Source organism: Falco biarmicus, chromosome 5, assembly GCF_023638135.1.
Source record: "Falco biarmicus isolate bFalBia1 chromosome 5, bFalBia1.pri, whole genome shotgun sequence".
Lineage (NCBI taxonomy): Eukaryota > Metazoa > Chordata > Aves > Falconiformes > Falconidae > Falco > Falco biarmicus.
This window is the reverse complement of record NC_079292.1, coordinates 61,142-88,408: the sequence shown is the minus strand read 5'-3', so window position 1 is coordinate 88,408 and position 27,267 is coordinate 61,142. Positions and strand designations below refer to the sequence as shown.

Genomic DNA, 27,267 nt, shown 5'->3' with positions numbered 1-27,267 from the left:
CGTCCAAAGTAGTGCTTAGTAAATGCTGTACATACTCACCTTTGACTTTTGTCGGTGCTTGAGACCCACTTTCTGGGGGTGTTTTCTTTCCCTTTCTTGCACACCCACTTTTTGAGAGACAGATGGGGAGGTTGTCAGCAGGCTGGTGATAGAAGAAGGATGGCCCATGGACCTGTCAAGCCATGCTGCCTGCAGGATAAGGATGCTTGAGAGGAACTGCCATTAGGATAGCCTGAAGTGGCCAAGCTGTCACATCTGTTGTATTTCTATTTGAGCTAATTGCTCATGCGACTTTAATGGTTTCATGCTTTTATTTCTGCTGCTACAGCTTTTCATGCCTGTAGGGAGCCTAGAGTTTGGGTGTTAGTAAGTGAAAAATAAGGCCCTCGTTCTCCATGGAGAAAGGCTCTTGGGCATGGTAATTTCATGCCTGGAAGGAGTCATATTTGCTGGATAAGTTTTGTAACCTAACCAAATTAGCTTTGAGAAACCATAGTTGTTAATCAGAGTATTGAACTCTATGGTCCCTTAGTTAAAAACATCACCAACCTCCTTGCACAAAGGATGGGCGTTTGGTTTGCAAAGTAGGAGAGCAGTCTGATTTTGATGCTTGGGGCAGCAGCGATCCCTGGGTTTAAGGTTGTTCATAATAGTCTGAGCACTTAGTAGGGTCAGGCACAAAGTCACATCGGGTCAGCTGTTTTTGCAAAATGAAGCAGTGAAGTGACATTGTTCCCACCAAAAAACTTTTAAAGAGTAATAAAGGACAGTTTGGGTATTAATAGAGATTTGGATAATAATTCCAGCAAATAGTTCCAAAATACATGGAAGAGGGGGAGAAGATGAGAAGTGGCCGCAGTCTTTGATGTGTGTTTGTGGCTTGTGGGACTGCGCCCACAGCAAAAGGCTGTTTTGGAGTGTTTGTTCTGGGCTTTTACTTCTATCAGTCTTAACTCTGCCACTGAAATATGGTCTAGTTATGAAACAGGGTGGGGATGCCGGCTGCTCTCCAGTTATGAAGGAGCCACAGCCCGGAGACACAGCTGTCTCCTTTGGGTCTGCCATGGAAGGGGATGCTGGGTTTTCCAAGTCCCGTTGCTGTTCCTTGCAGGTCAACTGAAGCATGGCCACTGGAAAGCCCCGCTGGTTCACGGGGTCCTCCAGGATGGCTGGTAGATTCCCGAGCCAAGTGGTAGTGCCTCGTAAGCCGAAGCTAGCCAGAGGGACAGAGAAGCCTGCAACTGTAAGTACCTGCTGCGGCCAGGTAGGAGCTGTGTAAGGCTGGAAACTGCCCCCGCGTCCTTCCTCTACCTGCCCCTCCTGTTGTCTGGCAGCACTGTGAAGCTGGACACCACCTCCCCGTCTCTCTGCTGCCATGCTTCTGTCGGAGGTGGTGACCATGGTGCGGTAGGGGATGGACTGTGTGCTGCTTCAGGGGAAGTCCAGAGTTGTGTCTGGATGTGCCACTGGAGCCATTTAAATGAACGTACCGGGCATTGCACCGGAATAGCTGAAGCGTGAGCGTGTGCTTCTCTCCGCCCCCTTTGTGTGGGCAGTAACGTTTTGTCACCTCGGGATGCTTGCCAGCGCTGCTCTGACCATACCTGCCCTCCAGGCAGCTGGGCACGTGGTGGGCTGCTCAAACTCTGCTTGAAGGTTTCGAGAGGTATGGCTGGTCCCAGATGGAACAGGTTCCAAAACAGTTGTTCTGTCCCGTATCCCGTGTGGAGCACAGATCCAGCGCTGCAGACAGCAGCGGAGTCAGGGCAATTCCTCCTCCCCATCCTCAGACAGCCCTTTGCTGACCAGAGCTCACTTGGCTGAAGATGACCTGGTGCTGAAGCTCTGTCGAGGAGATACCTTTGCATACTTCTGTGGAGGGGTCTCGGAGGCCCAAACAGAGAAAACAAGTGCTAATTCAAAAGAGATAACTAAAACTTGGAGCCATTCCTCTCCACCTCAGTCTTGGCACAACACTGATTTTCTGCTTTCCTGACTCACCCAGCAGTGACATCTCCACATGTGTGGTGGTTGTGAGCGTTGTGCAAGGGTGGAGTTAAGGGATTTCTGGTAACTCCTCCCAACCTTTTTCAAAGGTCACTGGCTCACTCCGGCCAAACTGGAAAGGAAACAAATGCCCGAAGAGCAAAACCCCCAACATGTCACATCAAATCACGAAGGAGAAGCTAACGGGACAAAGCTACTTGTTTGGAGCATGTGTATTGCGCTCTCTATCATTAATTTACTAATGGTAAATATTTCAACAGGTAGTTATGGGACTTCCAGGACTATCCTAGCGGCTATGATCACAAATTATTCATCGGTGGCTCTTGAAGAAGAAAAGCCTTTCTGAATAAAGGCAGTTCTGTAGCTCTTGCTGGTGTTTTGCATTTCAGCTGACTCCCTCTGCCCTCCTGAAGGAGATGTCTCTTACCACCAAGCAGAGGCTGGCCAGCACTCGGGAGATGCGGCGACCCCAGATTATCCAGATTCTAGACATGAGCGAAGCCTCCCATCGTAAGGTAGCCTTTTCTTGCCCTTTTCCTTGCTGTTTGATGTGACGTTTGAAGAGAGCGCGTGCTTGTGACAGGCTTGCCTCCAGCTTATCTAAATGCCTTGGTGACTAAGTCCTGTTGTTGTTTCAGACTGCTGCTGGTGTGGAGTTCCTTCTGCTGGGGGAAAGGTAAAACATTTTTCCCCAGTGAGATGTTGAAGTCCTGACCTGCGCTAAGCCCATATAAACAACCTCTGTTGAAGTTGGTGGCTTTTGCTGGAGATGAGCTACTGCGGCTAAAGCATGATACTGGGGGAAGGCTGGGGCGGGCCACAAGGATGCAAGCTTGCAATTTCCCACCTTCCTGCTGAAATAGCCAGCCCTTGGTTTGGTGTAGTCTCTGTCGAACACTTGGGGTCATAGGATGCCCTCAGTGGTGGCAGCGTTGGCCTTTGAGGGCTGAGGGCCTACGGTAACTACTCAAGGTGTAGCTAAAGCAATTGCATGAATGCTTTGGGTTGGAACAACGAGTGGGACCCGTACAGGGTGTTAGATTTTTCAGGCTGCCAGGTACACAGGGGAATGGCCCTGGGCAGAGGGGAGTGGGTGTGCTTTATCTGGATCAATGTTTATTTACACGTGTGTTTAAAGCTGCTTTTCTTACAGATCTGCTTAGTATAACACACGTTCCAAAGGGGTAGATGACTGAGGTAGGCTGTTGAGTGGAAAACTGCCAGCGAGAGACCTGTAGCAAATTGGTTAAGGATTGCCCTAGACAGCGCGTGAGGTTGGGAACGCCTCGGACGAGCGCACACAGAACGGGCCGTGTGCTGTGGCCGCTGGCTTCAGCACGACCCTGACTCCTGTGGAGAAGCAGGAGACGTGCCTGTGTCTTGTGAGTGTGAAGAGTTCAGCTGGAAGGGGGGAGGCAGAGCAGGGAGGAGTTTTCTCAAAGTAACGCCTCGGCGCTGTAAGCATTTGCTGTTTCTGTATGTTTTCAGACCTGCTTCTGTAGTGGTATTAAAGAAAATGGCAATAATAGAATATAATGAAGCATCCATTTAAAGCTCGTGGGAAAAGGAGATGCCAAGTCCAGCTTTACTCAGATTGCCCAGTGATGCTGGGAAAGTACCTGGAACTTACCACCTCATCTGTCGCTTTCTTAACGGCGGTGTTCCTTTCTGGCCTGTCTTCTCTTCTTCCTGGTTTCTGGGCTGTGTGTCAAAAAAGAGATTTGAGGATGCGTTGGGCTCGGTCTCTGTGTCTCAATGTAAAGATGATCCCCAAATTGTTTCCCATGGGGTCTCCTGTAAATTCTTGGCTTTCCCTTGCTCCACGAGTGCTTACAGCTCTTGCAGTGAGTGCTCTGGAGCTGTGTGACCGTGTTAGCCCAGGGCTCTGCCGGAGGTAAGTGCTGCCTTGCCTGTTGGAGAAGGCGACCTGGAGAAACACCTGCCAAAAGAGCTGCTCGCTTGAGCCTGCTCTAGTGTGGCCCAGAAACTTTTGATCTGCTCAGAACACAGGTGGGTGAGCTTCTGTTCCCCTAGCGTGAGCTGGGCAGGCGTACTCACCAAGGGACTGTCCTTCGCTGGAGGCCAGTGTTGTATTCTCTCACCGATGAGTCTTTCTCCCCGCGGCTGAAACTCTCTGCTCTCTTTTGCATCTCCAGTTCTCGGCAGTTGCCCTGGAACAGAGCTTGTTCCGGCCTTTCCCATCAGAGGTGGTATTTCAGAGCTACGTCCCCGATGAGGTCTATGAAGTGCCACTGATTCTGAGGAACGTGGACAAGGTAAGTGCTGGGATGTGGAAGTTTAACCCTGTGCTGGAACTGGAGAGCAGTGTCATCCGTGCGGTGCACAGCACAGCCAGTCGCCTGCTGCAGCACAGCGCATCCAGAATAAAACGTCTCACCGCCTTTATTTTGCAAGACGGTGGAAATCTTGCCGTGCTGAGGTTTCTCCCCCTGGTTTTGGCTGTGTGTTGGTGGTACCTAGCTGAAAGGAGCTTTTCTGGTCAGCACCTTTCCCCGTGGAAGCCCTGCACGGGTGGGAATGTTGGGGGCTGTACAGTTCTTCCCTGCCCTCGTGCTTTCCCTCAAGTGTGCACCGCGTCCTGGTGGCTCCATGGTTAATCTCAGTTTCCACAGGGCACCTCTGCCTCTGGGTGAGCTGCACAGAGAGCTGAACGGGCTGTCAGAGCTCGGGGTGGGGTCTTCTCCACTTTATGCTGGGGTAAGTTATAATTAGTGGTAACAGCGCTTCAGGAAAGGTGTTTTGAAACAGCAGTGGAAGCAGGCTGATTTAGCAGCAGCAGCGGGAGGCCTTTAGGTGCCCCTTCAGGCTCCTGCTAAGCTTAATTGGGTTCTGCTCAGGTTTTCCTGAGACAACGTGATGCTCTGCTTCCCCTTTGGAGAGCCACGGCCTGTTTGGAGTAAAGTGCCCTCAAAGGTCTCCACCTTTACTTGAAAAAAACGATCATTTTGAGACTTCCCAAGAAAGCTGAGAATGGAAAAGTTGAAAAATGTCAGCAGTTTTGTTCCACTGTCAGGAGGGAAATTGGGACCTTTTGAACTTCAGCTGGGGAAACGTTTGCTGGAATGAGGCATGTGCCAAGGGCAAGCTGGTGGGAAAAGGCAGGAGGGAGGAAAGGAGCTGAGCTTGGTGTTCTCTCCCTGCGCACTTTCATACACGCAGGGGTTTCTCTTGATACATAGCAGTAAGTGCACGGGCAGTAGAGACAGGTCAGAAAGAGGGGTGTAATTAAGGATACTCTTCTGTAATGAAGAGGAAGGGGTATGCGTGAGGGCAGGGTGGGATGGGAAGATGGAAGTGTGCACAAGAGACGGTGAAGTCGCCTCCTTTCCAAATTTCCCTGTTGGGGAGGGCAAACAGGTGGACAACAAAAAAAAGCTGTCGAGGCATATTGCAGGTGGAAGAACAGCAAGTCCAAGTATCTCCTGAGATAACAGGTTGTGACAGGGATATGGGTGAAAATGGAAGACCCTTTGGCAAGGAAGGATGCGGGTGTGCTCCCTCAGTTATTCCGGGAGAGTACTGCACCATTCCTGGTCTGGCATTTAACTTGGGAACATTGATAAGATGCAGCATGTGTGCCTGCACCCGGGGGATGCCACTGGTGTGATCTGCGCTGAATTTTGGGCAGTCTTTGCTGTAGGTATCCTCGTCCCTGATTAAAATGTGCCTCAGTCCTCACTTTCTCTCTTCCTACTCTCTGCTTCATTCCCACTGAGTCTTTGGCTTCACCTGCTCCATTATCCATGCAGCACTTCAAAATGTTTATCTTTGCCAAGTACCAGCCAACAGGCAAACAGTTAATTTGCTCTATTCATGCTTCCTCAAGTGGAAAAGATCATCTGCATTAACATTTCTGCCATTCCCAGTAAACGATAATAAACTTGTACTGTGTAAAGCTGCACCTTGGGATTTACGTGCCCTGTGAAGGGGGAGGCAATGTGTGAACTGTGGTTTTTTTCCCAAAACAATGTCGTTTTGAAGCTAGTTAGAGCTCAACCACTGGAGAGCATGGGTGTAAAAGTAAGATAAGCTCCAGGAAAATCTTTGGTATGTTTTAAATACAGAAAGACAGAGAGGATAATCCTGCGAGGGTGTTATATTCTAAATTGGTTGGCTTTTGGCGATGTCCTGGAGAAAAGCAACGTTGTGCTCCGTCTCAAGTTTTTCGTGCCAGTTTCCCACATTCCTCTGAATCATACTGAGTTACACTGCATGGTAGCCTGAAGTTGTCTGCCCCATAAAAATCCAGCTGACAGCAAAATGTATTCCGCATAGAGGCTCTGTAATCGTGCAACTACAGAAGTGCTGTACTATATACTTCCTGCTCTTACCTGTGTTGTAAAATTGCTTTTCTATTTTCAGGCTGTTCCTCAGCACCCTCAGATGTTCTGGGTGGCTTTTGCTGAAGGTCTGAGCCACACGTGCTCCCCTTCTAAGGGACATGGTGACCAAAATGCTTGTCTGCACTGTGAAGTTGGCTCCTGGAACTCGCCGCCCCAGGACATTGCTGGGTTCCAAGGGCGTTTGGAGAGTTCAGGACTGCCTTGGCCACGGGTTACCAGGCTCGGGTGGGTGGCGCAGAGTGAGCCTCCATTTTTTCCAAGCCTCATGTGGGGTTGTTGTTGATCCGTGAAGCTGCCCACCAGTCCAAACCACCTGCTTCAGACTTTGAGATTTGGCGCTCAGGGGTTGCTCTCTGTGTGCTAGGAAAATGCCTGTGTGCTGTCTGTGTGCTGGTGGTGCCCCAGAGGGCAGAACCGTGCAGCAGGGTGCCTGCAGGGCCTGCTGGGGGTGGGCAGGGGTCCCCAGGGATCTGGCTTGCCCGCGCTGGCAGCTGCCTGGCTACAGTCACAGGCAGCAGGAGCCTCCGGAGAGCAGAGGTTGGCTTTTAATAATGAAACCACCACCAGGCAGTGCCAGTCATGTATCTCGGGGCAGAAAATGCCTTTGAAGCCCCTAGTTGATAGGCACAGCCTGGGGGGTCGCCTGGCTTTCCATCACTTGGCCAGGTTGCTGGCTCTCATCCTCTGCATCAGCCTTTCCTTGTGGCATATTGTGCTTCTCCCTTGCTTCTTTCCAGCTCCCTTTGGATTTTCCCAGCCATCTCTCTGTTTCTGGGGTTGTCTCTTTGTCTTCCTGTGTTTCCTTCTTTTGCTCTTCATTTGCTGCTTTTATTCCCAGTAAGGCCACAGTATCTGTGGTCCCCTCTTGCTGGTCTGCCTACATGACTGTAGCACCGCAGCTTGACTGCCCCGCTCAAACCCAGCACGTTAAAGTGAATTTCTTCCTTCCGCCAGGATTAACACGTACTGTTTGGCGTTCAGATAATACATGCCCCTTCTAGGGGCATGTCTGCCTGGATGTGTACGGGCAGAAGCCAGCAGATTCTCTGGGCTTATTGAATACACGGGTGACTTGATTCAGGTATTATACCGCCGTGCTGCTGGTGTCTTCCCTGCTTGGCCCTTCCTTCATTGCCCTGCTGCCTCTGGCCTCGAGCTGTTTTGCCCAGGCAGAAGGGATTAATGTTCACTCTTATGTGTTACGTGTATGTACCTCCAGAGCTAAAAGTGCTTTGTGAAGGTGGTATCACCAGGCCTCTTCTCCTCCTGTTTCCACAAGCTGCAAGATCATACTTTCCTCTCTTTTCTGCAGGTTCCTGGGCTGGTGAAGGTCATCTTGGAGAGCTCACCTTATTTCAAGCTGATCAGCCACCATGCTGTGTGCCGCAAGGTACTGCCTGGCATGCTTGCGACTTTCCGCATCGTTTTCTCCCCTGATGAGAACAAGGTGAGACTGGAGGTCCCGAGAGGTGTGTGCCTTCAGTGGGAGGTGAACCTGCGGGGCTGGGTTCAGAACAGGGCATCTGCTGTGGGTTTTGAGGCACTGTCCTGGTTTCGGTGGCATTGCACTGGATCTGCAGCTGGGGGAAACTTTTCCTGTGGTGAAGATGATGCTGTCATAGGCTGGAGGCTCTTCTATGCTTCAGACTGTGATTATCCTTTGGTGCTGGAACGTTTAATGCCATGTCTGTTGGCTTCAGGGATAAGAGTGCACTGTGTGGTGGGGTGGCCTCTCATGGTGTTGGTTTCTAGTATCTGACTATTGCTGCATAATTACGGGTTTGCTCTGATAATTATAAATACAAAAGCCTGTTTGCATAAATACAAACCTGTTGTTTGGAGGACCCAAAGCTGAGCCTGATCAGAGTGAGGACCACCACCTTTGAAAACTGGAGTTGCTTCTTGAATGCATATCGTGTTGGCCGCAGTAGTGAGACGGCGGAACGTTCTGTCTGAAGCCGGCACTTTTCTTGCACACCGGTCATAGCCCATGCCGTGCTGCGAGGTTTGCTCTAGGCTGTGGTCAGGCAGCCTGCAGCTGGTCACATCCTGGCTGGCAGCACCATGCGATGCCACCACAGCAGGGACTGACGAGCTGTGCGTTCCCTCCCTGTGCTTTCCTGGGCGTTTTCAGGGGAAGGCGCACGTGGGACAGTAGGGAAATGGCAGGGAGGGGTGCTGATAAGGTGTTTAGCCATCGCACCTCTCTACTCGATGTTAGGGGCTTAATTATGATGGAAAACGCTAGGGGAATGGCTAGATCCAGAGAGCTTTCCCCTTTCCCGTCTGGCAACCAGTTCCCTGCCTCACCCTGGGCTGGAGCGAAGGTGATGCTTTTTCATACCCTCTGTGTTCCAGCCTTGCCGCTGTGCTGCCCCTGAGGATACTTGCCCACCTGTGCTCCAGCTGTGATTCTAGGGGAGAAGATGCGCTGTGCTCGTGGCAGGGAGCCAGCCTGGCCCAGACACGCTGAGCTCCAGATGTCTTTAACCAGCAGGAGGCTGGTGTGCTGCAGAGGACTGAGGCATCTGGAGCGCACACAGGAGTGAAGGGGCAGGTAGCATCTGCAGGCAGAGTGTTAGCCTGGAGCCTTTGGGCAGTCACGCTGGTGTGGCTGTGCCTGCGTGCATGGGGCTGTGGTTGCTGTGTCAGCTGGCACCTATCCCCTGCCCCGTGTGCCATGCTTTTGCTCGGAGGTTGGAACATCGGTGCTGTGGCCCTGGCAAGTCTGGCACTGTGCCGTGATGTGAAGGGGCGGCGGTGTTACCTGGAGGCTTGTTAACGCAAAAGGGTTTAGTACCTGGCATGGAAGGGAGGAAGCCCTGCAGGGGAACACAGACAGACAGGCTGACTCTTTACACCAGCACTCTGCTGCCTCTTGGCACAGTTCTTTGCGTGACTTTGTGGGTGATGCAAGGTGAGGGGGTCGCTCTGAGCCAGCTGGTGTTTCTGTGCCAGGCCAGAGGTGCAGGCTCTCTTTGGGCACAGCTGTTCTCTCATCTTCCGTTTGCTGCTTAGACTTAGTTGAACACCCTGTCCTATCCTCAAACAGCATGGCTGTAGCAAACTAGAGAGGAAATGCCCTGTGGTGCCTGGCTCCCCATGCTTGTGAAATGATCTGTTGCTTTGCGGAGGGACTGAGAAATTGTTTTACGTCATTCGTATGGAAGGTTAAAACGATGTTGGCTTAGGGCAGTTCTCCATACTGCCCAAGTGACATAAGAGCTTAATCTCACCGAGGTAGGCTTTGCAGGGGACACTGCTTCCTTTAAAATGTGATTGACTAGTATTCATGAGCATTCATTTTTGGGATGGAAGTAAATCGGTTCCCATGAAGGGCAAAGAGCTGCTCTTCAACTACAGAGAAGCAGCAGAGCAACACATGAACATCACCCCAAATAGAAGTAGGGTGAGGTAACTCCCAGGAACACTCATGTCCAGTACTTTGTCCCTTGTCTTGCCCTTGAACTGGTGAGTGTGTGGCATTAGGGAGCTGTGCCAGCGAGGTCCTCTGCACAGCTTGAGCGACACCCTGGTGGTTTCTGCCGACCTGGGTTTTGTGCTCCTTGCAGGGCATTGGGAGAGGGATGTGGGCTGCTTGGTGAGGAGCACATGGGGACTCTACAGCAGAACCAGAATGTTGTATAAATCGAACTTTTTGTCTCGTGCTTGATGGAGTGTGAGTCAGGAAAGTGCCGGAGTGCTGTCGCTCAGCTAGAAATGCATCAGTAGCATGGTCAGGATGTGCAGAGCACCTTGAAAAGCCCTTATCCAAGAGGCAGGCTTTGGGAGATGGTTCTGTAAAGCCACCTGTGTTGGGCTTGCAGTTGCTTGCCTGCAGAGTATCTGTGTGTTAGTTGTGGAAGGCTCAGGAGTGCTGCCTTTGAATAACTCCTACATCTCTGATACTGCATGATCCACAGGGACTGTGGGTAACCCAGTGAAGTGGGGTCTGGGTCTTCCTGATGAGGAGCCGGTTTGTGTCATTCTCTTGCTTTGAATCTGTTCTTCCCTGGCGTAAGTCTGACTTCAGTGAAGTCACTCCTGATTGAAAGGAGTAAAATTGTGCCTCAGCCCTAAGTAATAGGGCCATGTGAGTTGTTAGTGGCTGAAATGCCACGTAGCCCTTTCTTGGAAAATGAGCAGTTTCCTACTGTCTCGCAGTCATTTGGGAATGTGCCACGTGGTCAGACTGTCAGAAAAGGAATAGCTGACGCGCCTCTTGGTTTATTGGCACTTGTGTTATAAATGAACTGCTAATTTTTCTGCTGGGCAACATTTCCAGTTTGTTACTCTTGCTGCGTCTAATTTGCACGTTTCTGTTTTATGGCTCCATTGTACAGCGTGGGTGTTCTCGTGCCAGCCCCTGTTCCCGTGTGTTCTTGCGTTATGGTCTGACGGCCTCTGCTGAACTGGAAACCATTGTGGCACTGACCGGCAGATAAACAACAGACAGAAATACTTCCATTTGTGCGTCCTTCAGGCTTATTAGTAGTTTATTGTAAAGGAAGAAGGAAGCAAGAAGCACATAAAAACATAGCAGAGCTTATTCTGTGTTGTCCTCTTGCTCTTTTCACTGTAGCAGTGCACTGTTTTCAGGCAGTGCAAGTTCAGTCTGTGAGGTTTGTGAAATTCATTGCTGATGCTCAGTGGAGACTGAATTAATGCACATTGATTACTCTGAAATATGACAGGACGGTGAGTTATTGCATGACTGAAATGAAGTCCTTTAAAATTCAGCCCAGCCCTGCTAGATGTTTTGTTGTGCACAGAAGCTATTCCAAGAATACTTTTAAGATGACTCTTGTGAGGAGGAAAGGGGCAGAAGACCAAGGCAAATGGCGCGGCGCCACAGGAACCTGAAGCCAAGTGACTCATTTCAAAGACTCCTGCGAACCGGCGGCTGAGGGGGGCAGGCGCAGGGGCACCCCCTCTGCTGCGAACGGATCTTCATCCTCTGGTCTCTCCTCTGTTGTCACGGCCCTTATTTTCCAGCCTTTTTTTATATCAGGGTTTCAGCAGGAGCTTTCCCTGCTTGGCTTGCTGTGTTACCTCATGCTACAAGGATCTTTTCTTTGCAAGTTGGCTGCTGCAAGGAATTCAGTGAAGCATTTGGGATAGGTTATGCAGGGAAACTGACATCTGAGTTTGGGGTTCTGGGCAGTTAGGCTTGATATTGCTGCGACAGTAATTACTGTTAGCCTGAGTTTACAAAGAGCCTGAAACAACACCCAAGACGAGCAGCTGCTTCAGTCTCAGTGGGTGCCAGTTCAGACGCCAGTGGTGATACCTGGAAGGCCAGAGCTTGTAATTTACTGCTTGTCACAGGGGAGCACGAGAAGGGGAGCCATCGTACAACTGTCTGTATCTTCCGTGAAACTGAGAGGGGAGTTGTATGCAGGATGAAGTCGTGTTTTCATGAAAACCTATAGCCTGAAGCTGTGTCTAAACACAGCAAACTTTAAAGCATAGATGGGATGCAACCCCTCTGTCATCCAGGCACGTTTATTTAGAAACCTGGTCTTAAACAGTCTGCTAAGGGTTTGCAGTTGCGAAGCAGAACAACATTTTGAACTGGTCTCAACTGTGCCCCTAGGCTGCAAGCAAGTGCGTAGCAGGGTTAGTGCCCTGGTAACACGAGGCAGTGCTGCAGTAGAGACTTTGCAACCTGTTGCCCCCAAGGGAGGGCAATTCAGCTTTCAAAAGCTTAAGGGACCATGGGTTCACAGTGGCACAAACAGCCAGCTTCTGCCTAGCACCCCTCTTGCCTTGGGTTTCCCCCTGTTTGGGCTGGCGCTGCATTCAGCCTGGTGCAAGGTCCCACGTTGGTGGGGTGGTAGAGCGTGGCTGAAGGGTCAGCCCGCTCTGAAGTGCTGAGTCAAGCCTTGCACGGGATGCCATGTCCCACGGTGTCCCTGGAGAGGGGGCTTGGAGCATAATGTGCATCTGCATGAATGGCGAGAGGCATCTTTCTCTCTCAAGGTCGTGGTTGTCTCTGTGAAACCAAATCCTTGTTGCTTTAACCTTGCCCTCAGGTCCCTGGAGAAATCCCTTGTGCATTGCTGTGCAGGTGGTCCCAGCGCCCCTCACCAGCAACGGAGCTGGGAAGGCTGCCTGTGCTTGCTTTTGGGGGGGAATTATTTCTTGGGCTCTTAATTGCATTGCTGTTGATCCATTTGCTCCTTAGCAATGACAACACCTTGACAATTACTTCCTTTTACTTGCTCCAAGTAGCTCCAGTTGTTGAAGTTCCTTTTTTCTTTATCCTCCTGCTGATCTGAACTTGCATCCTCCTCTGCCTACCTGGCACCTGGAAGAGGGAGCTAAGTAAATATGGCATGCCAAGACTTAATAAGGCAGGTAGCTTTCAATTGGCTTTGCAATGCCTTTGTTACAGTAGTGTGGCCAAAAGAACAACAACAACAAAAGCAAATAACATTCTTCATTTGCTAATGAGTTTCTGAGGATCGAAACAGTGCAGGACGTGAAGTAGCCAGGTAATAGGTGCTTTAAATTCATATGGGCTGCCCATAGCTTTTATTTTAGAGGGCTTAGGCTGCAAGATTCTCAGAACGACTTGCTGAAGATGAAACGCTTTCCTGAAATGCGGTATTAAATCATGCAGGTTGCTTGCTGCAGTTCCCTTCCTAGTATTTTACCTTCCAAATAGGAAAAGCAAAAGCCCTTCTGCAGTTTCTAGGGTGAATATTTGAGATGTCTAGAAAAGGAGATTATTCTTTTTGTCTTGGATGGGGCAGCATCTGTACTGACAAGCTTAAACCCCAGCTGAGCAGGTGGTAGGCGAGGTGCTGGGTGGTGGGTGAGGCGCTGGCTGTCAGCGCTTGCGTTAGAGCAATAGGTGCGTGTCTGTGCCTGGGCTGGCTGCCTTAGGGCCCTTCCAGGAGGGGATGGGGACAGGAGCAGGAAATCCCAGCTGTGGGGGAGTCTGGATCGGTTCTGCTGAAGGGAGTTTGCTGCTGTATGCAATTCCTAAATCATTAAAATCCTAAAGCGCTTGCTGCTTCAACAGTGATAAAAATATCAAATTAATTAAAAGCACTGAGGAAAAAATCAGGGCAGCCAGTGAGTGACGAGAAGCAGAGTTTTTATCAGCTCATCCATAAGAGCGCTGCTGGGGGTAATGGCTCCTGGCCCTATGGCAGCAGATTTACCACTGATTTCAGTGGGGGCAAGGTGATAGTTCCAGCGCAGCGATGCCACGCCATACATCTGGAGACTGCTCTGCTCATCTCTACAGTAACATGATTTTGGTAATTTGATTTGCCTTCCTGCTGCTAAACGCCAGACAGCCGGGGCGCGGGGGGGATTGCCTGGCTCTGTTCTGCAGAAGGCAGTGGCTGGGACTGCACAGCCGGCTTTGCTCTGGTGGGGTGTCTGAGTGTCCCCCGTGTGCAGCTCCCGATGCCGCCTGCCTGGGGTGGGTGTGCTAACCAGGCACGCCGTCACTTACTCCTCTAGAACAGACCTTACAGAGGGGTGTGATTACGGCATCAGCCAGAGCTGTCTCCTGTGCCCCCTGAGGCTGGGTGAGATGTAAAGGGAAACGGAGTTCAGACACAGGAAGAACTAACACCCTTTAATTCTAGCGCAGAGGTGGCATAGGCTGCTGAGGGCAGGGGTGGAACTGTTAGCGCTTCTAGGTACTTGTGAAACCTCTCGCAAAAACAGTTTGGGTCTGGAGCTGAGCCAGCTCTGGTGTGGGGAGATGGATCAGGTGGCTTTTGAAGGGTGCGTGTCCCCAGCCTTGGCCCTATAACGCTGTGAGAAGGGGCAGGAAATACAGCCGTACCCTGCACTGCCCTGACGCTGCCGCAATTACCGTGTCCAGCTTGTGAAGTATTTCACCGAAGACTGACCATTGACTATGCATGTGGTGAAGTCCTTTTGAAAGTGTACCTGAGCATCCCCTGCCAAGCTTCAACGAGGTCGCCGCGTTGCTGGCACTGGAGTTAGTGCTGTGGCACAGCTGGGTTCTCAGTGGTGCTTCCAATAGTCTGCAGTGGCGATCGAAGCAGGTTGCGTTAGTGCTGTGATCCCTTGCATGAAGAGGCTGTTCTGGTGTCTCGGAATCAAAGCATCAGATAATTGTGGTGCTGCCAGCTTGCTGCAAAAGCAGGTGAATCAATGGGGTTGTTTCTCCTTTGCAAGTTAACGACCCTGTGCAAGTCATGCTACTGGAATGAAAGCTCATGAAGGTAAAAAGTACTGTTGCGTTACTGAATGATACTGCTACAGCCATAGAAAACAGCAGTTTTCCTTCTGCCGTGGGGAAAGTACTAAAAGCATTGTGCTGAGATTGTTTCTTTCCCCGCAGGATTATTTCCACGAGCTCATCTGCATCACAGAAAGGGGAGAAGTTTGTTGTGCCTCCCCGAGCTATAGGTGCCCGAGCTATCCTGGACTTCCCCGACCAGGTGAACTTCTCAGCCTGTCCAGTCAAGTACAGCACCCAGAAAACACTGCTGGTTCGCAACATCAGTAACGGGGCGGCCCGCTACTGCATCAGCACTCAGAGGTAGGGAGCTCATCTCTTTTTGTGCAAAACACTGTTGTGTGATAATACAGTTGGTAAACAGCGACAAAAAGGAGCCAGAGCGTGTGAGCTGCTGTACTGCTGCCGTGGCTGGAAATGGGCAGGGCACGTGGGGTTTGCTGTTGATTATAGTGTTTGAAGCATGGCGCAGCCTCTGCTAAAACTCTGCAAGCTGCAGAGTGGAGTTTTATAGTGCAACGGTGTCTTCAGTGCACAGTCGTGCAAGACTGATTCTGTTAGATTGAACGAGCAAATGTAGGAAGGCAGCTGGACTGCCCTCGGGCTGTGTAAGATCCTGCGTGGCAGACGACAGCTCTAGGAGCTCAGTTCCTGAAGACCAAAGGCAGTGTTAAGAAATGGGCAAGCTCTGAGCTGGTGGAAGAGACATTTAAGAATTTATCATCAGCTTTACCAGCAGTTTGTCTATAGTAGCAAGTGCAATCAGAGATGATAGATCAAAGCAACTGGTATTGAGACCCTGACAAAAACCCTGTGGGGTCCAGAACCTGGTTTTCCAGTAGGTTTGATCTGGTCCCTGGGATCCACTATTCTTCATTAGAATGAGCTCTTAAGTGGAGATGAGCTGGCAGCGGCTTCAAACCTGCACTTTAGCCCCAAAGCAGAATGCCGATGGGCGCACAGGCAAAAGGTGCAGCAAATACCTGGTGCGTGGGTTGGGAGCCTTTTCTAGAGCTTTGTCTCTCTCAGATCTCCTGGAAAGTGCTCTAGCATGCTGTAGTAGCTACCAGCAACCCCCTTGATCTTCAGTACCTTCTGAAATGGTTATGTGGCCCTATTGACCAAATATACCCATTCCCTGGGAGGCCACAAGCACGTGGCATTTCGGCAGTCTCCTGGTCAAGCGCCTGATGTGTGCTGTGTCGTGGACAGCCTGTACTGTTCCTCTTGGTCTGAGAAGACAGTCACTGGTTTTCCAGTTTGCTGAACTGGAGAGGGTAATGCGTTTTGGAAACTGCACCTGCAAGGAAACCACTTCAGCTGGCTGGTAGTTAGCTCCGAGTTGCTTGGTCCCAGAGGTTTTGGTGTAGGAGCTGAGGTCCAGAATGCAGCAAAGACGTGCCATCTGCCTTAGTGCACCTGAGTTGCTTCGGTTTCTTCCCCAGGAAAACAGGGGTCAAGAGAAGGCTCTTTGCTCTTTCTCCTGGGAAATGTGAAGGTCCAAGAGGCTTCTACCAAAGCCTGGCAAGGCTGTTGAAGCAGGCTTCCAGGATGCTGTTCAAGCAGGCTGCTTCTTTTCACTGTGGAAATACATAGGCAGGAACTTGTAAATCCCTGTACAGCTTCCCTCTGGGATTTCCAGATCTACTTGTCACCACCAAAACAAGTACCCAGTCGTGTGTAGCATCTCTTGGCAATGTCCTTGCCAACTGTTCTATCGCATGATACGGCGTACGTTGAATCCTGCTTGATATGGATTTTATGCTGAACTTCATCAATTGAATGTTTCAGTCCTGACTTGCAACAAAGGGATGGGAAGCGTTACGAAAGCTTTATTTCAAACTACACAAGAAAGTACAATTCTGAATAACTGGATTGCGTGTGCGCAGAGATCAAAAGCTGGTAAGATTTCCCGTGTCAGCCAAAGGCATCAGTCATCTCTTCCATTTCGTTATGAACTTTTGAAAGCCAGTCTGAAATTTCAAACTGATGATCTTTGAATATAAGCAGCGTTTTATTCTAATTAGGTCGCCCCCACTTTCATTCAGATTTCTTTTTTAAATACTCTGAGGTTCCTGTCTTTCTGCTCTTTTATTTTTTTTTGCTTTAAGTGTTCAGCGAAATGTCATAATGAATTCCTCATTGGGAACTTTCTTAAAGGTTGAGTTCCTCTAATGCCTGTGTGTCTACCATCTGCCTATATATATGCACAGATGTATAAGAAATAATATGAGAAATTTGGGGAACATGTGAAATGGAATTGGGCTGCTGGAGAAGATAAAATCCTAGAATAACTTTGGAAGAGACCTCTGGAGATCATGTGAGCAAACACAGTGCTCAAAGCAAGACCAGTGTCAAAGTTTGATCAGGTGTGCACTCAACACGAAAAGTAAGACCAAGTGATACCAGCCTTCGTCTTTCCTTCTCAAGGCTGTGCAAAGCCATTTATCCCAGCATCTCCCTGTATGTGCTGTGCTCCAGCCCCTAAGCTCCTCTTCTGTAGAAAGGCTTTCGTGCCCACCAGCCTGCACTGCCAGGGATTCTTCCATCCCAAATACAGGTTTTTGCATTTTCCATCCCTCGGCTGCATGCGGTTCTGCTGTGTCCCCTGAATAGCAGCCCAGCCCTCCAGTATCTCGACTGTACTCCCCCAAGCTTGTATCCTCCACTCAAAATCCGAGTGCTCCCCACTCTTGACCAGGTCACCACGTCCCCTTGCAGCCTGGGAGCAGAACAACCACGTTCTCCCTGTGCGATGAGGCCATGGTGTGCCAGGAGTGGTTTCTCCAGCCAGTGCTGGGGACTGCGCTGGGTGACAGTGGGTTCCCTGCTGCTTGTGCTGTGAGAAGTTGCTCAGGTGCCTGCCCCGAGGTCCCAGGTGAGCTCAGTGGCTCCAGCAGCCCCAGCAGAAAAGAACTGGCCTCCCAGCTGGCATGACAAGTTGGCTGGAGAGTCTCACCAATACACTGCTCCACAGGCGAGTAGGTCATTAGCTGTTAATTGTCTTTGAACAACTCTACTTACAGAGGCTTTCGCGGGAGAGACCGTTTTCCTCCTCATGTCAGGGGATTAATTTCCCTGCGTTAGAGGCTGTGACCAAGGCTGCATCATTATTAACGACAGGGGAAGTTTTTAGTTTAATGTCATTGCATTCTTTTGAATGACTCCCGTAATGATTGTTCAGCATCACAAACACTTAAACCTGTGCTTTGGACATTAATGCGTGATGTTTCCTGTCCTGGAGAGCTTAATGTGTAGATACGAGACGCAGTATTTAAGAGTTATGGCATAGGTGGTAGGAGTGCCAGCCTTACAGACTTACATTCAGGACTGTTTTAGTCTCTTCCTATTTAGTGGAGAACTGAAGCAGCTTTAGTGTGTGCTTAACTTTTGCTGAGTACGGATGTAGTGTTGTGTTAAAGCCAACATCAATATCACGTAATAGTTTTGTGTGCCGCTATGTGTAAGCATGCGTGCACGTGAGAGGGGGAGGAGGCTTAGTGGGGTAGAAGGGAATGAGAGATCAAAGTTTGCGGACCATCAGCTGGCCTCTGTGTCCTTCATTCTCTCTCTGCACAACTGAGACTTCTTAGTTGCTGCAACTTCTGTCTTCTGGCCTGGGCGAATTCAGGCTCTTGCCCCTTTGCAAGGCAGCTGCAGGCGCCACAGTTTCCTAGTCCAATGCGCCGCTCGTATCACTTCTCTCTGCCTCCTTTCTCAAAATTCCCTTGGCATCAAGTGTAACCTACCAGCTTTCACCTTCAGTGCATTTTTCAGCCCATCTCCAATGCTAACCTTTCCTCTCGGTCAGTACTGCGAGCTCTGCTCTTGCAGCGGGTCACTTCATAAGGACATTCCTTGCCTCTTACAACTTTATCTAAGGACTTGTATGGTGTATTTTACTCCACGGCAGAGCTCTCAAATGAATCCACGGGGCCAATTCAGCATCCTTCTGCTGTTGCTTGTTCAGAACTCTCCCTTGCCGTGGTATCTACCAGAAAACATGGACACGTTTTGACTCCTCTTTCGTAAAGGGTATGTGTGTGTGTGTGTGTGGGAACCCTGACACCAAAGCACTCCCCATTATGCAGCTTGGCTCTGTGCCTGTCCTCCCCCTGCATGCCCATACCCAGCTGTTCACTGCATAGTGTAGTAATAAAAAAAAATAACAATAGTATAAATATAAAAAGTCTTTTCCTGCCGTTCTCATTGTTAAGGCTGGTTAGTGAGTTTCTTCTCCACGGCATTCATGGAGATAAATGTCATTCCAGTACATTTCAGTTGAAAATGGTGCCTGGAAGCAGATCTCAGTGCAGCACTGCCTTTTCCTGACGTTACACTGTGCTGTGCTGTGCTATGGGTTAGAGAGGATCTGTCTGAGAAGGTCCATTTAGGAATGTCCCACCAAGCTCTGGAAGCTCAGGAAATGATCCTACATGGCACAGTGCCAGGAGCCGCCTTGCATCCCTCCCTGCAGTACCCATTATACTACATGGAGGTGTGGGGCTGGAGAGTTACCATGGGATGTACAGGGATGTGACAACAGAGCCTACGTGCAGGGAAAGAGGGAAAGAGAGAGCTTGTGAGATGCTGGCTCTGTGCAGGATTTTTTCAGTATGGAGATGGAGTCTTGGATGCTTTGACCTAACAGACTGTGTTTACTGGAGTGGTTACAGTGCTCGACTTTGGCTTTTATACCATTACCAAAAAATTACGTATGCCAAGATTAAGTGATCTTTGGGGTTTTTTTCCTGCGATAGGTCTTAGTTGACAGAGGGGGCAATTCAATCACCAGTAATTTTACTGTCGGTCTTGCGGTTGGAGGCAGCTTTTAATGAAATCAATTCTCACAAACTCAGATGATTTTATAATGCAAATTAAGGCACCAGAGGAGTAAAGGGGTTTTGGTTGTAGAAGAGAAACATATCATGGGACGAAGTATGTTGCAGCCTCGTTGCACGCTGCACTGACTAAACGTATGGTTCCAGGAGGAAAGGCAGCGCGGTAGTCGGGAAAGCTGAGCCACAGAACTGTCAGCGTTGTTCACTTGTCAGTTGGTTGCTAAATTGTCAGGAGTATTTTGCCCGTGGTATCCTCATGGGATTTAACTTTTGCCCAGCTTGGGGAGCTGATGCCTGGTGAAAGCAAGCAAGATGTAAACGCCAAGGCAGATCACAATGAAATTGCTTACTAATCTGGTGTTGTTCCCTTTCTGAAGGGCAATTATGGGCAAGATCTCAGCAGGTTCTGCTGGGAAGGTCTCCCTCAGATTGGTGCGGCTAGATGAGTTTATACAAGCTGGGGATTGCAAGGCACCGTTGGGAGATCTGGACCTGTGAAAGTTTAGATGTTGTACAACAAAGCAAACGTACAAATGGACGTAGTTGAAAAGCATGTCAGAAGAAGAGCTATTAATAAACCTCCAAACCTTATCTTTCCTGTTTTGTCAGGAGCAGTAGTTATTCATTACAAGGGTAGATCTAACAGGACAAGAATTACCGTAAAGAACAGCTCACAATTAATGGCTAAAAGGCCAAAGTTGAGCCTGCCAGCTTCATCTGTTGGCAGTGGTTTTCATGTGGCTATTAGTGTGTCAGGGACGTTTCCTTAGCATCTCTTATCTGTAGGCTGCAGGGAACAGCTTAGTGATGTGGACTGAAGTTCAGAGTTCAGGTGAAGCACGGACCTTACATCCCTCTGGGTCTTGGAGAAGCAGGTCTACGTGAGGGATACCAAGCTCCTGCTACATCAGGAACCAAGTTGTCCTGTGGGTACAGCGTGGGGTGGGAGGCAGGAGGTGCGGTGTCTGACTTGTGCTCTGTTTCTCAGTCCTGAGAATGAGTCCTGACCTCGGTGGGATCCTCTTCTCTGGTAATTTGAAGATGTGAAGGTATCTACTTTCTCGGGCATCCCCTGAAGTCATCCTCAGGAGTGTCATTCCCATCCCAGCTATCTGAGGGCAGGGGTATGCAGACATGGGGATGGAGTAGGAAGGGCATGGGATGGGAGGTAGTGCTGAAGTGTGGCCCTTAACCGGCAGCTTTTCTGTTCTGGCAATGTTTCTGGTAAAAACAACAAACTAAAAGAGGTGGGGGGGAATTTTTCTGTGCCTTTCCCACAGCAGGCAGTGATCCCCGCCAAGCACCAGCAGAGCCCTGCCCAGTATAACCAGGCACAACCCCCAGCGCAGGTGCAGGGCCATGTAGAGCAGCCTGGTTCTGAGGCTGGCGGCGCCTTGGCTTTCCTCCTCCCTCTCAAAAGCCTCAGGTCCAGCACGTGAACATTGCGGGCCCAATGCTTCCCCGTTAGTCACTGGCGATGTTCTTGCTAGTCGTGATGGGAGCAGGTCAGGCCTCCAATTGCATCAGTGTCTCCTTAATGAGCAGGAACTCCAGCAGTTTCATCAGCTGTCACTGCTTCCATGAGCGAAGCGAAGCTTGCGCATGGCTCCATTTTTTGTCATTATTTCTGTGGGCTGCACTCCCCAATCACTGTAAAACTCTGCAGAAAATATTTTTAAGGTGACAAATTGACCACCAGCAAAGCACTAAATCCAATAACTTTTGCTTTCTAAGTGAGGCTGTACAAGAGCCGCAAAGCCCAGCTGCTGTTGTGCAGAAACATGTTGCATCTGACTTTTCCCTGAGCATTAAAGGACTGAATTATGTGTCTGTCAGCTGAGAGCTGTTTACCTGGCGACAAATCATAATTGCTCTTGTTAAATCTAAAGTACACCGACACATTTTCATACTATTTCCCACACATTGCACAGAATTTCTCTAGTAGGCCAAGCAAACAGTTACCAAGCCTGGATTACAACCCAGAGCCCCAGACTGCATTGCTTGTGAATACGCAGAAAACCTCCTGTTAAAGGTGCCTTGATATGCTCCTGCTAGCGGTGCTTCATTTAGCTAGAGATTTAATTGTTCAGGCTGTAAATGGGATACTCCTTTTGTGTCTTGTTTTCTTGTTTCTGTATCACTCTAATCTGCCTTTGCACTTGTACAGATTTTTCTTTGCTTAGAACAGCTTTCATTGAAACGCTGATAAAATGTGCCCTTTCTGAGGCAAACCCAGGATGCTTTCAAGGTAAAAAAAAAAAAAAAGAAAGATAGATTAATTCTGCCATTAAAGTCTAATTATTCTCCGGTCATTCAAGAATAAACTTCTGTTCTCCCTGTCTGATTTCCAGGCTGTAATCTCACTGGGACAGGTATTGCCTTGACATTTGCATCTCTTGAGGTTTATAGGTGGCAGGAAAAGACGGATTCCTGAGGAACTCAGTGTCAAGTTGTGCATGCAAATAACTCTTGCCATCTCCGTGCCCTTCAAAAACCCTCCTCCGATCGTATCGCTAGCAGTCAGACTCTTGAGCCTTGCTGCAGAAAACTGGATGCAGGGTATGGGGGAGACGAGGTCATTTTATCGCTTAGGATCTTCTGAGGGCTGGAGCTCTTCAGGAGTTGGGTCGGTGGCTCAGTTCCTGGCCCTGTATGTTCTCTTTTTCTGCTGCTGACTGTGGTTTCTTGGCCCCTTGCTAATACAGGTGAGCTGGAGTGAGCTGGACGGCAGAAGGAACGTAGTCCCCAAAGGTCCCACAATAATCCTGATGTGCCTCTCCGTGTTGCAGCCCTTTCTCTGTTGATCCCTCCGTTGGGACTCTTGGGATTGGCGATGCCGTGCAAGTAACGGTGGACTTCCACCCAGAGAAGACTGGTGATTATTCCAGGCCCCTGACAGTTCACTATGACACAGGTAAGGTCTGGGCACTGCATGGTGCCCAGTCTCTGCGTCCTTCAAAACAGAGACCTTTCAAAGCAGAAAAATGTTAAGCTTGCTTTGCAGACTACTTCTAAAACCTTTTCTTTCAAAACCTCTGTATGTTTCGGTGCTTAAGTGAGCAGGTAAGGGGCAAAGGCTGCGTGTGCCCTCGTTCTGTGTGGCTGTGTGCCGGTCTCTCCCTGGGGGATGCTGGTGTCGGCTGGGTGCTCTCCACCCAGCACCCCCCATGACTGCCATCTGCCATCATTCCCTGTTGTCCCGGTCACCTTAATTGCCTCTCCAGGTGTATCTCCCCTGTCCCGGCTTTGCCTCAAAGAAAAGTGACAAATAGTTGGTGTTTAGGGGGCTTTTAAAGTGCATCCCCTCAAGCAGGAATGAGGTTTTTTGGAATCCGGTTTTGCTGGGAGTTGCTGAGTCGGAGGCGGGAGGAACCTTGATTCTCCGTTACGGTGTGCATATGCACGTGTGAAGCTTCATTCCTTGGCGGTGCTATGTTTGAAGCGCGACGTGGGAATGCGTGCCTCTGTCAGACTCGCTCCAATGCCGCTGTCTCTTACACATCTGTCCCCTGCACTGCTTCTACGTTGTTTTGCCGCAGAGCCTTGTTCTTTCTGTTTGCCTTCTCCCACAGCTCACGACATCAGGACTAATGCAGCCAGGACTTGAGGGCTCTTGGGATTTGGCAGGAAGAGCTCGCTGCCTCCCGAGATAGGTGTAACATTTATATTAGGCTAGGAGAAGCTGAGGTCAGGCCACAGAAACACCATCAGCTTTACGCTTCACTGAAGAGTAAGCGGGGAATATCTTTAGGAAAAGGCGCCATGTTAGAATGCTTCTGTCGGCCTTGGCTCAGCAGGGGTATGTTGTGGTGCCGAACGAGGCGCTTCCTCAGTTGCGTGAAGGCACTTGGCGTGTGTTTCCTCTCGCCTGAGAGGGAGGTTTGGTTTGTCCCTGTTCCTCAGCGTTGGTCCTTGGAAGTGTGGTGTCCTAACCGAGGGGATACTGTGTGCTGCTTTAGCCCGGCAAAGAGCATTTTAGTTGTCTTGGGTTTGTGGAAGTTACAAATGCTCCTGTATCTTCCAAACACTTATGTAGCCTCACGACTTATTTCAGCTTTGTCTAATGTTTTCCAGTTATTGACATATTCACGGAGAATGGTTGATGCTCACTCAGAGGAGCTTATTGTTTTGGGTAACAGTTTCTAGGACGGGTGACTGAAATATCAGCTAGGGAAGCACAAAAACGTGCCTTATTTGTATGCCTATACAGAATCTATAGGATAAAATTCAGAGGGCTAGAATTTCTCTGGGGCAGATGAGCAGTGACAGTGGAGATTAGGGCCGTAGGGTTTATACTTTGTGACGGAACAGAGTGAGCGAATAATTAGGGCCAGGATCTTCGTGGCTTGCTTTGAAAAACCTGAGAGTCTTGTTCTTACTGAAACAGCTGGTTCCCCCATAGTCAATCTTTGCAAAAGTGATTTGTGTGGGTAGGCCACGGGGATAAACTCTCTGCTGGCTCTGAGATGGGTGTTTTCCCAGGAACACGTGCAGCTCCCTGGGAGATGAACCCAGGATTTCATTCCTGCCTGCCAGTACAATGTTGCAGTTATTTTGAAATAAACTACGAATTGCGAAGGAGAGCAAGGGGATAATGAAGGGATTATCTCTCTAGCTTTGAAGCGTACAGGTAAGTGAAAGGCTGCTGAGATGAATTGCTAAAGTGAAGCAGAAACGTGTAATCAATCAGTCTTTCGAGGTGTGGTGCAGAGTTTATTGCAGGAGTAGTGCAGAGCACCAGACAGCGTTCCCTGACCTCGCGTGGCGAGCCCTGGCTAATGTGTCCGGCACCACGGCAGGCTCCCTGTGACGCGCGTACAGAAAGCAGCCGGGTTGCTCTTTCAGAGCCACCAACAGAGTGTTTATTAAGAAACAGAAGTGCTAAGAGCAAAACAGCAGTTTAAGGTGTTGGGAGGCGTTTCCCTCGCTTGGCTGTGTATCAGTACTGACTTGCTCGCAGGCAGCTGTCGTTCTCAATGGATCACACCCTTCTTAGGGTGACTTACGCAGGATCAGGTGAACATTGCTTAAATTTCTGCTGAAGCTGGGTCAGATCTGTCCCTAGCATTGCTTAAGCAAGCATGGAGCTCTTCCATGTGAACAAGTCACAATTTTTCCCTTAGCGTATGATTTGGTTGATTTAAATTGTGTGTCTTTTGGGCTGGTTAGGAGCACAGGTACTGTCCCCTGGATAGACTGTGTGTGTGGTGGCGGTTCTGTTGCTACAAATTTATGGATGAGTGTGGAGAAAATGTTTGCTGCTATGAGCGTAATGATTTACAATGAAAACTTGTCCTTCAGTGCTTTACATGCCTAAACTCCTCCTTTTCGCCTGTGTACATGTGTCTGGGTGTGAAAAATCCCAGCTCGTACTGAAATGAGGGTGACTTGGGATGTTCTGGGCTCCAGCATATCCCTGTCCAGCACCTTAACATCAGATTATGGTACTTGAAAGGGTTTCTGAAACCTGCGTGCGAAGCACTCGTACAGCTTTGGAAAAGGTTTCAATACCACTGAAAGTCCTGTCGGTCACTTGGCCTTTCCCAGATGACGTTCAGCCCACCCTGTGTGGACCGTGTGGATGTGGGAAAATAAGTTTATGGAGGTAAGTCCTAGTCTCAACCAATCCAGTATTCATAAAGTTTCGATATTCTTTCAGCTGTCAAGTCCTGCTCAAGTGAGATGATGCCCAAGCTGCTTGCCCTGAGTGCTGCTGATTGTACACCAAACCCAGTTTGCTGCAGTAACAACATTTATTGCAACCTGGCAGCGTAGCACCAGCTTGGTGTGGGAAGGTGAGCTTTGCTCAGGGACACGTGGCTGAGGAGATGCATGACGGGTTCCCAGAGGTGTGCCAGAGGTGCAAAGCAAATCCACCAGTCCAATGCCATCCAAAACAATAACGTCTACGGCAGGTGCTCCATGCAGGTGAAGAAGGCTGCCAGAGACAGGAGGTGCCGGCGAGATGCTTGGAGTTGTGGAAGGAGAATTGCTTCTCTACTCAGAGCTCCGTAAATGCTGACTCACATTAGGCTCCTGTCTCCAACGAGTACTAGTATAGTATGATGGGTGGTCTTCAAGGTGTAGGACCAGATCCTGTGCCTGTATGTGGGTGCCTCCAGTGCCCACTGGCCCTTGTGGCAAGGCGCTACAACACGCTTCTAGCCCAGGGGATCTGTGGTGCGGTATTGAAATTCCTCTGTGCAGTTTTTCCCCATCGGTTGCTGCATCCCTTGGCATCTCTTTGTCAGCACAGAAAACTTCAGTAATTAGCAAAGCACCACTGAGCTTGTGCGTGGCCGACGGACGCTATGTATTGAGATGCTTTTATTGCTGTCAGTAATAAAAGTAGTGATGCGGATGGCTCTCTTTCAGTAGCTCTGTGAGTCTAATGCAGAAGCAAAAGCCTGGGGCAGGATCTCACCCTCTTTGAGGGGGGAGATCAGAACCCATACCCATAGGAGTATTTTAGGAGACAGCACACCCAAGAGGAGGCAGCCCTCAAGCAGAACTGCCTATTCCATTACTCTTCTGTCTCCCCTTGGTTCAGAGCCCCAAAAAGCGGTTTCCCCAGAAGAGAGGTAACATGTGTGGCTCAGGAGTAGTTCTCGGTGGTTTTAGTCCTGCTGGAAGCCTCCAGCCTTGTGCTAAAAGCCTGCTGAGGAACCGTCTAGGTGTTTGGCAGATGAATACCCTGTTTTCCCTCAACTTCCCACACAGCTTGCAGGAGGGCTGACAGCTGCTGAGCAGGAGCTGTGCTAAAGCAAATCTTGGCTTGTTTGCTGTGGATGGCAGACCCAGGCTCAGAGCATCCTTTGTGGTTCTGCACGCCCAGGGCACAGATGGGGGAGTTCAGCCTCGGCTCCTCAGTTGCTTACTTCAAGGGCAGGTAGAAAGTGCGAGCAGGGTCTGATTCTGGCTCCGTGGTTGTTAATCAGAGTGAGTTTTCCTGCGCTGGCTGAGTTCCTGTCCCCGTAGGAAGTGGGTGAAGTCATGTCTCCCCTCCTGAGCCCTGGGCAGCAAAACTTGCTCTGTGCCAGATTCAGGTTATTCCTATATGGCAGGAGGGAGCAGCTAAATAGGCTTCTTCAGTGCAGCACGCTGGGAGCTGGATGTGGAGCGGAGCTTGCCTTGCCCTGGGTCAGGGAGGGGTCTGGCTGCCTTGTTCCCCCGCCGCTGAGCTTTGCTGCCTGGCCCTGGAAGCAGGGGGTCCCCAGCACCGTTTCCTCCCCATTGCTGCTTGCTAGGCGTGGGGCAAATGCCAGCAGCCTCGTAGAATCATAGAATGATGGAGGTTGGAAAAGACCTTGAAGATGACCAAGTCCAACTTAACCCTGGATTGCCAAGCCCACCACTAAACTGTGTCCCGAAGCACCACATCTGTGTGTTTGTCAAACGCGTCAGGGGTGGTGATTCCAGCCTGCAGCATGGAGAAGCAAGCCCTGCCGGAGCCGTCTCCTCCCTGGCAGGCTCCCGCCAGCCCCCCAGTCCCGAAGGCTGGCCAGCAGCTGCTGCTTAGGCTGCCCGCACGCGGGGGGCTGCTGCAGGGGGGTTTGGTACTGAGCACCGGAGAGCTACTGGGATGTGTGGTTTGGGTTGGTCAGTAAGCGTGATGAGCTGGCCTCAGATCTTCCCCTTCCTCTAAGCCAGCACCAACACTTGCACGATAGACAAGATCTCCTTAGGGCAACGTAAGCATAAAAAATAATAACAACATAATTTCTTGGGTAGATCTGGAAGAACTGGCTGGGGATCACTGTATTTAGTGCGGCAGCAATGCTCAGGGTGGCAGGGGATGTCAGAAGAGGATCTGGGTCTTCTG

General features: G+C 50.0%; 1 pseudogene; it reads left to right on the top strand.

Moving 5' to 3' along the window:
* Positions 1-1,149: 1,149 nt before the first annotated feature.
* Positions 1,150-27,267, top strand: part of LOC130149593 (hydrocephalus-inducing protein homolog) — a 68,142-nt pseudogene continuing 42,024 nt past the window's right edge.